Source organism: Apteryx mantelli, chromosome 4 (genome assembly GCF_036417845.1).
Source record: "Apteryx mantelli isolate bAptMan1 chromosome 4, bAptMan1.hap1, whole genome shotgun sequence".
NCBI lineage: Eukaryota > Metazoa > Chordata > Aves > Apterygiformes > Apterygidae > Apteryx > Apteryx mantelli.
Window position 1 is genome coordinate 20,705,699 of NC_089981.1, and position 10,428 is coordinate 20,716,126.

Consider the following 10,428-nt stretch of genomic DNA (forward strand, 5'->3'; position numbering starts at 1 on the left):
CTGTCACTCCTGCTAGCAGGGTCGGTGGTCGTGGAAGTCCAGCCTGGATGCTTTTTCTTTGTGGTTGTGGAACCAGCTAGATTGCAAAAATAGAAGTAGATTAAAAGAAAAAAAAAGTCACCGCTGAGCGTAGTTGTTAGAACAATAAGTTGTCTGTTTTCACGTTGGTAAATTTGGGAACTACCACTTGGATGGAAGGTCTGAAAATCTTAAATAGTAGGAAGTTCCAATACAGCACTTTGCATTAATGCTGCTCTGGGTGTTATGGATTTCACAGTGTGCTAAGGACTTGGTGCCACCACCAGATTGCAGGTTCATCTTTAAGCACGCGAGCACTGTCACTGAAGGCACATTGAAGTGGCCTAAGTGCTCTGCTGGGCCGGAGCCAGGGACTCGGCATCTCACAGAACCGAACCCTCTTTAGTGTGGGAAGAGGAAGGATCTGCCGCGGACTTTGCCCTTTCTCTTGATAAGGGTCCATCGTTATAAATGATACGGCGCTGCCCCAAAAGTCAGGCAGTGCTATGTTTATTCAAGTGTAACCAGGATGCAGGTGCAGTAGGTGTGACTAGAAATTTTAACAAAACACTGTAGCTTCCGAAAACAGCATATAACGAATGACAGGCAGCAGGTAGCACGGTGACAGAAGTGGCTGGGTGACAACAGAGCGGGGCGGCTGTATCAAAACCTACCTCCTCCCGCAACGGTTGTTGGACCGGCCGGTGCACCAGGGGAAGAGAGAGTCTGGCAGCAGCAGACAGCAGAGCAGAGGGCAGGAGAGCTGATAGCGCCTCGTGCAGAAGGTTCACCCCAGGCTCCCAGGTGGTGCCAGCTTCAGGCTGTAGCTGAGAAAAAAGCGAGAGTCAGGTTGGATTTCAAAGGAGACTCCATCAAGGCAGAGGCAATCCTCGGGAAGCCCTGTCATTTTAACGCGTTTTAATGAAGCTAAAATGCGCCATCACAACTTTCTTGCTTCAATAAGGTGAAATGTTTTGTTGCAAAGTTAATGTTTCACATCACTTCCTTTTCCCATTAAATATTTCACTGCTCCGTTAGCTATATAGATATAGCAAAGATCATAGCCAGAGGTCCAGCTTGGTAGCTCTAACTCGCAGAACCTAACACTTCACTTGCATTGGAAGAAATGGGGCTAGCTGGTCCACTAGCCACTAGTCCACAGTACAGTGGACATCGGTGTAGGTAGGCAACCAGTCTTTGGCCGTAAACAAACATCAACTATAAAACCCTTGAGACCAAAGATCAGGGACAGCAGAGTAGGGAAAGCAGATCCCCAACTCCCAGTCCTACACCGCAACACCGGACCATTGCGCTTGCGGGGAGGATCCACCGCACTTAATCTTGAGTCTCTAAGGATTAGCCAGGTGTAAGAGCGTTGCAGGCTCCCCTCCTAGTCCTGGAGGCGGATGGCAATGCTGCCGGCCCATGCTCTGGCTACCTGGACGAGATTGCGTCGCCACGGCTCACCAGCGCAACCGGGGGATCTGAGGCCACGGGGAAACCCTGCTTTATCCTGGGAAGCCCCCGAGCTGGGGCACCAGCAGGGACGCTTTCTGCTTCCCTGAGCCTGCTGCTCGGTTTTCTTCTTCTTTTGACTCGCGTGAACAGCCTGAACGGGTGTCAAACCACCTCCATCTTCCCAGCGGTTGGTATTTTGCGGGATCCCGCCGAAAAAAGATGCGATGATGGCACGCTCGTCCGCCCTGCCTGTCAACAGGATGGCGTGTAAACACCAGACCGGTGACAGGGTACTAGCACTGCTAGTTACACAGGGAGAGATAAACATGTTGCTAAAGCTCAAAGCACGTGCCTCATGCAGTTCAAGAGTCCATTTCGGCCAAGGGTGCCCAGCGCTTTTGTGACGGTGTTTTTCTTTCGAAAGCACAGCCTGGATGAGAAAGACTCCCTCCACCTATTTGTCCCCACCATCTCGCTTTAAAGGCAGTCTCGAAGGTCTCTTGACCGCGGCAAGCAAAACACTGGCTGGGAAGGAGGGGAAGGAATGGGAAACTCTGCCTAAATTTTCCCAATAAGTCAGGTTATGCTGCCATATACTTGATGTTTACCATTTGCATATACCTGCCTTACGTGTGCCACGTGTATAGTTGTCCGATACCTGCGCATGCTGTACGTGCTTCTCAACACACCTGGTTCAGGTACGGTGCGTGGACAACCGGCAACATCCCACATGTGCAATCCCAGGCAAGGGCAGCCTCCCTGGTAACAGCCACCCGTGCAACACTGCTATCTCCTTACATCACGGGGTGGCATATTCCCTCAGAGGCTGCAATTACCATGCCGGAAAGTCAGGGGTGAGGTCCCAGGGCTAATAGCGTTATCAGTGCAACTGCACCAGGTACTGGAGAAGGATTATGAAGTGCCCCGTCAAGACCCAGAGGTTGTGCAAGCTGGTCCGCGCTGTGTTATTAGCAGAGCTGCTCAAAAATAGCGACGGGTGCACCAGGAGCCCTACTGTAAAGGCTGACAATGAAGCGAGGTGACAGACGTTAGCTAAAAAGCCTTAAGTTTTCAAAGGGACCTAGCAGAAGTGACCACTGAACAAGGGTGGGAGCAGAGCTCCCCCCTTAGCTCTGCGCTAAGCTAACTTTGCGAAAGCAGAAACTATTTAAACAAATTTCAGGCTGGGTTTTTAAAACGTCGAGCTCCATGCAGGCAGCCCCACGCTCACGAGCAAGTGACAAATAACAGGAGATCACTTGCAGAGCTCATAAGATTAAAAAAGAATCCATAATTTGCTTTCCCGTCTCCAGACAGAAGAGCTGAAGTACCTCCCCGAATTCAGAGGAGCACAGAAATTGCCCGACTCTATGAGATCACTGAGTAATCTAGGCAAATGCCCGGCTCTTGACAAGTCACAGCTGCTTCAAAGGCAAGATCAGAAAGTTTCACTATGAGCAGAAACGTGCGGTCTGTGTGGTTATGTTGGATTAAATCCTGAAGCGTTAAGACTTCCAAGGCCTTTTTTAGCAATAGCCACACGAGGGCAGTAAGTCCTGTTTCTTACTGAAGGAGATATTTTCCCCTGAGGTTCTGAACAAGTTTCCCCAAACACTTGTTCAATATAACACGCAGAGCTGATGTTTGCATGCAGGTATCCTGAGAAAAAAAGATATCCTGAGAAACACTGCTCTGCTGTTTGCATGGACCTCACTGGTAGACGGTGGAAACATCCCGCATTGTGTGATGTCTGGGAATATTGCTTTTCTCCGCTATCCATCATTTTAAACCATTCTGAGAGGTATTGTTTTTGGAGGGGAGGTGCCACCCGAGTCCCTTCTCCGATTCCATGTACTGTCACGTGAGAGAGCGCTGAGACTTCTTGGCACCACGTGCTTTTAATAATTCCACATACTGATGGCTTGCTAATCTTAGCCAATTCTTCCCTTGACATTTCCGTTCCCTCATTAAGCTGCAAGAACATACTTATGCGTGGTGATATTCTGGTCCTCCAGCAGGTCATCTGCGCCGTTCTTAAACCCATTAGCTTCCCTGGCACAAATGCAAGCAAGACTAATGCGTGCGCAAAGGCTCCAGGGTGCAGAGCATGGGGTTTTGCAAAAGCAAATCCCCGGCTCACAGCATTTTAAGAAGCAACCTGTCAGATCCGGCTTAGCTAGGAAGCCGACCTGCCTATAGATCAGTCAGCCGCCTACAAAGTCATGTCTATCGTTTTTCCCTAGGGAGTGCAAAACGGCGTTGCAAAACACCTGGTCGATCCGCGCTCCCATTCACCTTTCCTTATCTGCTCTCCGTTCTTCCTGCGCTTTGGACGTGTGTTTTAGATACGTACGGGTAGAATTTGTGCTCGGTGCACGGCCACAGAACCGGGCAGGATTACGCCGAACTAACTATTCAGTCACAAACACGGCCAAAGTCCACTGGACGCTAACGTCACTTACAGAAGTCAGCCAAACAGCGCAGAAGTACTGGTGCCCAGCTTGGTTTACCTTCTGCTGCCCATCTTGATAGGGGCCAGAGTCAATGTTGGTAAATAGGTCAGGAAAACGTTTTGCTTTCTGGCTGTAATCGTTTTTGCTAAACACAAGGAGACAGTTAAACATGCCTGAATACTTCAATTTCTCCAGAAATCATAACAATATTATGGGGATATTTACCCCAAAAGCCAATCTTTTACGTGTCTGTAACTGGGTGATGGGTACCACAAACTTCACTGCTTTCCGCTCCAAGCATAAGCCATTTTTCCAGCCTTGCTTGGCTTGTATTATGTAGATAGACCAATGTGTTCAGGAAATACTGAATTATAAAAACATAAAGGTAATGCGTTTTTCCGATTAAGTGAGGAAGAAAGAACAGCAGGACAAACTGTTCTTTCTGGAAGGGGCTTCCTCATGCAAGGAGGAGAATAAATACGAAGATTCGAGATATGAAACTGCTTTTCTTCCAGCGCAAACACTGCCTGGGCTTAGCTTAGCCAGAGTTTCCATCTGTCCGCTTCCAGTCACCGCAGGCCTCTCCCTGCTGGGACTTTCAGCGGCGCTTGCCTCGAAAACGAAAAGCTCGCGGCTCTGCTGTGCGATACCTTGCCGTCACTGGCCGCACTTGTTGCCTGTCATGAGCTTTCTTCCGTCCTGTTCCACTTACTGCGAGTTTTTTCCCTCTTCTTACCCACTCAGCGCTCCGCTTTGCTTGAGATGGTGGTGCTACAAAGTTAGAGGAAACACATTGCAACTAAATTGCCTTTTATTACGGCTGCAGATATAGGAAGATAAGGAAATTCAACAGCAAAGGTACAAAGGTAGATCGTAATTGTATGTGTGCGCTCAGCTTTTACTGAAGATGAGACCTGCAAACAGTGCAAATCTAGCTACAGGTCCTTAAAAATCTCTTGTTTATGCATTATGCATTTGAAACCGAGTCTGTGGAATTTAGTTCCTTTTGCAGCCTGTTTATGGAAAGCTACTGGCGCAGTAAGAGCAACTAAAGCACAGATAGTTCTTACTTTGGCATGAATATTATAATGAAAAGGAGCTCTCTTTCGGGACTTTGCATACTTGGAATATCCTTTTCTTTCCAGAATCAGTAGTTGTGGAACAGCCTGTAAATAGCAGCACTGCGAATCTTAGACTGCTGCAATTATGGTGTTCAGTACTACATACTTTCTTTGGCTCAGTTTGGAAATAGGACTGGCATTAGTAATAGATGCCAAGAGAAGCTTGATGGGCAGTTTTGGTTTGATCCAGATTTCCTGGGGTTGCCAGGAGGTGTTCTGAAATGTAGAGCAAGAAAATCACAAAGAACCAGGCAGAAGAGCAGAGTATGTCCTCACCCCGCTGTACTCATCACTGTGCAAGGCATTTCTGGGTGAGCACGATAATTAATAAGGAAAATGCCCTAATGAAGTATGGATGTGCTTTGATCACCTATGGGTGAACTGCTGCCATTTGGAGGGAACTAATGCAGCATCGCTGCGTAACAGACCCAACAATAACAGTCCTACGGGGTGTTGCAATGCTTTGGGATTTTGTTTTATTTGTACAAAAACTATGAAGAAAGTAGAATCTTTCGATTCATTCAGCTGGAGGCAAGTTGTCTTATTTTGTGCATTTTTCATACTGTCTCAAATTGCAAAATCATGTGAAATAAAAGTCTCTCCTCCCCACCCACATCTGCACAAATTGTTTTTGCATGGCCTTCCCATGGGCTCTGCTTAGCTGGAGTTATGAACGCCATCGAGGATCTAGGCTGATATGCCTCGTCCCCAAAATCTGCAATGCAGCAAGGAATTGAACTCAGACTTTCTTTGTCTTAGGCTTGGACTCTAAACAGCCCATCAATCTTCTATGGTCCCTGGGAATTACTGTAAGGCAGTTAATAGGTGTGTTAGAAACCAAACAAATATTCACAAATAGCTAATGCCATTGTCCTTGCGGACCTGTGTGGGTGACAAACATCTAAACGGTTCTGCTTCCTTCCACTAGTTCACAGTAAGAACCCGTACACACCATATTTATCGCCCCATGGGCAAAAAACCCTGCAGCACAAGCCCTTCTAATTTTGCCTAGCATCTGAAACTGTAAAAGAAAATTACGCTATCAGTTTGTGAGTAAACATGAGTCTCTGAGTGACAGGAAGGTGGATTATTTGAAATGTTTACACGTGGACATAACAACGTCTTTCCAAAAGTATCTGTCTGTTCCTTCAATCTGAATAAACGCGGCCTCTTCTCTTTATTAGAAATGATGGTGTGCATTTTCAGGCCAGAGAGATTTCTTTCCATCAAAGCCTTGCAGAGTTTAGGGAGAGTCAGGAGCACAACCGCTGTCAGTTCTCCGGTTGCAACATTCACTATAGCTTTTGCCACGATGCAGGGTCCTTCAATGTTGTATTTTTCCCTTGTTCCCTTACCTTAGAAAACCTCCCGCTGCACACTTTCCTCTCAAAGCTTGGCCAGGCTCCATTTTGCTCCTGCCAATATATCCTTAGGTGCACGCTGTGAGGCTGGAAGTGTTGCCCTTCATACCTGGGACGTGGTCCATCTTCTGGCATCTGGGATAGTATCAGGAGATCCATATTCCTCACCCCGTGTGACTGCGAAGCCAAAGGTCATAAATAACCCAGCGTAAGGGAAAAGAACTGAAACAGCAGAAGTTGTTATGGACATTTTGGTCAGCAGCATATTACACCCACAGCTTATGGTCTGTAGTGCTTTAGAGTTTCGTGCAGGCTGCAAAGTGGACATCGATTAGTGTTTGTGCCCGCTGGGTTCGGGTGGTCCCTCCGTGGGTAATGTTGCAATAGGTAAGACTATCCGAGATGCTCAAAATAATAAGTTCAGATACTGGGGGCAGAACCCTGACCACGGAGAATCCTTGGATCCGGTTTGGGGAAGTCAGGTGGGTTTTCGCCCCCTGAAAAGTCGTCACTGTGCCTTTTCTAATTCGATAACGTACTCCTTACCGGTTAAGTGGCATCTACAAGTGTTCACTTCCCAAGGAGGCTTTAAAGCCTAGCTAGTCTGATGGCCTAAAGCATGGGCCTGGGGTGCTGGGAAGGTGCATTTGTTTTATTTTGACCTATAAACTCTAAGCAAAACCTGCAACATGCTCACCTCACTCCAGACAAATTAATGCACTAAAAGTGAATAATCAGATTTTGAAAGGGTATTGTTTAAGAGAAGAGGGGTATATTTATTCTCCCCCAAACCCCTTCCCCTGCTGCAGTCAGAGATGCACATCATATGTCCTCTGCTAGGTCTGACGGCGCAGGATGGGCTGCTAACCCTGTTGACAAGGTAGTCAAGCCAAGTTAGCAGTGCACATTTTAGCTGGCTAAAAAGAAAAGCAGGGCAAAACACGGTAACTCACCTTTCCCTGCTTAAATACTGGTTGAGTTTCTACCGTATCCTCATGGGAACATATTTAAGAATGAAGAAAGATCAAGTCAGATCCAAGTTTCGCTTTCCTGAGGCACTACAGAGCTGGCGGAGTTTGGTGTTACTCATCAGCACTAATGACAGCAGCTGAAACGGTTGACTCAGAGAGCAGTAAGGGCTTGGGAGGCAGGAGTGGTCTGACACACATAAGAAGAGGAGCATGTCGCAAGAGGCAGACACTATTAATGGTATGTGAATTCACTCAGTGACTTCCCGTAGTTGGTAAGGTGAAGTACGCAGTGTTGCAACTGCACCGTGTTTGTGCTTCGACATAAAATCCTGCATCCTTTTGGATAGTGCGTTTTGTATGGGCCACCACGTCTACCCCATCGTCTCACAGAAGGGTAAATGTGGCCATTTGGCGAGTGTGCGTGTGTGTGTGTGCACGCGTGTGTGTGCACACTGTCAGGGCCCTATGCGCAACCCCCACAACCCCTCCAACATAGTCCAGATGTCTGGTCTTGCAGAAAGCAGCTGGAAGAAGCTCTGCCAAGGAGCCTCAGCAAGGCTTGCCGCTTCGCTTGGGAGTAGTTTTCACGCCACTGTTCTCGTCCTCGACCCCCTGAGCGATGCTGCAGTGGCCGTGCAGCCGTGCCCCTGCTTGGCCACGGTCCCTGTTGATCTGGACCCTGACCCTGACTTACTGCCTTGACTTTCCGGCTTGGCTTCGGACTCGCCTCATGGCCATAGCCTTATCTGCTGATCCGGCTGTCCCAGTTACCATCACCGGACCTGCTCTGCTCACTGTGCTCAGGTGCCGTGGGGCTGCGCCTGTGCCGGTGAGGGCATTGCCCTGCCTGCCTCGCTTTTTGTCCCAATTTTGTCTTCCCAATGCTTTTCTCCCCAATTTTGGAGCACTCCCTCAGCTGCTACCAATTTGTTTTGCCACTCAGGGTTGGCTAAGTTGCAGTGGGGCACTGAGTTACTAGTGTTTATGTCCTAACTATGAAATGGATTCTTTCATTTTCAGATATATGAAGATAACATGATGGAGAAAAATGAATGGTCTTGGTTCTGTTTCAAATGAAATGGCAGTGGTATTCCGACTAGCCAGCAAACTGGGAAAACATCTGCTCAAGCAACTGAGACTGCACTCAGTAATTTTGTACTCTGAAGGCCTTGAACGATCCAGTTTCAATAAGCAGAATAATTCGGTTTCAAGACATCAAAGAGAAAAGCTCATCTATATTAAAACAGCTTGATTCAAGTTACATGAGAAACTGAATTAATTCAGGGGGAAAAAAACAAAAACAAAAAACAGAACACCACAAAATCGCATGGGGGATAGTTAGGTTTCTAAATTAGAGCCAGACTTAAGGTCTAGTGCTTTGACATTGTTAAAATCCGTCCAAAAATAGACAATAGTAAAAACAACAAAAAAAAAGGTGTACTAGATAAGAAAGGCTGCTACAAAGAAGGCATGCTGCATGTACAGAAGCCAAGAAGTCTTGAAGGACTGGGAGAAGCTGACCAGATGTGGTTAATTCAAGGGCTACATAAACATCAAAGCAAGCTAGAATTATTTCAGTCTGCCCAGGCACAGATAAAAGTGGCCTTTCACTGATTATTTTGATTTCTTTGGACTGCAAGGATCAGAATGAATTCCTAGGGGCTCAGCCACATCCTTACAGAGCTAGGCATGTATGGTCTTTCCTGATGGTACTCGTCAGTCTTTAGAAATCAGAAGTATGACAATTATTGGAAAAAATATTTCGAAGGTAAAAAGCACCTAGAAGGTAAAAAACCATAACAAGACCTTTTAGGATGTCTTTGTGCAACACGAAAAACATGCAGATGACTTTTTCTTTTTAAACTACTTGTAGAACACAAGTAGGCCAAGGGGAAAAAGGTTATTCACTGCATTCCAAGAGCTGCAGTCCTTCCTCTAACTGTCCAAATTACAGTCATACCTGTTAAGGCTAAAAATACATAAAGATGGATGCTGCTGAATCTGGGGGCGTAATTAGGTTTGTGTTATTTAGTCTTTTTGTTTTTTTCTTTCCCTGCTAATACTTCTTTCTCCCCTCCTCCCCTTGCTTTCTTCTGGGCTTTATGGTTCCTTCTGAAAGAACAACATCTTCTTATAATTGCACCATTAGGCAAGGAACATTAGAAGGGCGATTTCTGACCAGCAGTAGCTTTTCTTATTGACACTGCATCATCTTATGGGTAAGGGAGAGGCTCCATCTGTAGCACCCGTGCTTCTGGATTTGGTCATATGTTTGTGCATGTGCTGCCTGTGGAGTCTTCAGCCACATCCTGGAAATGGTGACCTCCCTTAGAAGGAGCAGCCCTCCTGCCGTTACACTGGAATGAAAGACCATCAGAGATAGCCAGGCCCCGAGCTCTGCAAAGTAAAAAGCAATTGCCCCATTACGAACCTGAAATTTAATCAAATTATTGGGCCATTCTGCTCTGCCCGAGGCAGACGTGTAGGCTTTTGTTTGGATTACTTTTCAAGATTTGGCACTTTGCAAAGAATGCGATTACTTTTGCTGGAAAGTGTTGTGTTTACACAATTCCTTCAACCCCCCTGTACGTGCCGGGGGAGGGCGGCTGCAGGGCCCCGCCCGGGGAGGCCATCTTGGCACCCCGGCTGCGCCCAGCACGCGTCCTGCATGCGGAGCGCTGCCCCGAGGTGCACCTTTTCCCTCGCGCCTTTGCACCTCCCGGGGCCTCTCCTCGCCACCCCTGCAGCTCCCTTCCCCAGGAACAGCCGCGCCCGTCCCCCCCTAGGGCAGCTGAGCCCAAAGGTGCTGTGCTCCGCCATGGCGCCACACCCGCCCCCGCCTCCCCTCAGGCCTCCCCTCAGGCCTCCCCTCAGGCCTCCCCTGCACGTCGCCGCGAGGCCTCTCCTTAGCTCCGCCCCCCGCGCTTCCCACCAATCGCACGGCCCCCTCCCCGCCCCTAGCCTATGGGCGCCCGCCTCCCTTCCCGCCTCCGCCCCGCCCCCGCCTCTCTCCTTCCTCCTCCTCCACACCCACACCCCCACCGCC

General features: G+C 48.0%; 1 long non-coding RNA gene across 1 annotated transcript; it reads right to left on the reverse strand.

Annotated features, from left to right (window-relative positions):
* Nucleotides 1–3,477, reverse strand: LOC106482199 (uncharacterized). The gene is made up of 3 exons (XR_010883999.1): nucleotides 3,463–3,477; nucleotides 693–845; nucleotides 1–76 (listed from the first exon to the last, which is right to left on the reverse strand). It is a non-coding gene; the product is annotated as an uncharacterized lncRNA (long non-coding RNA).
* Nucleotides 3,478–10,428: the final 6,951 nt, after the last annotated feature.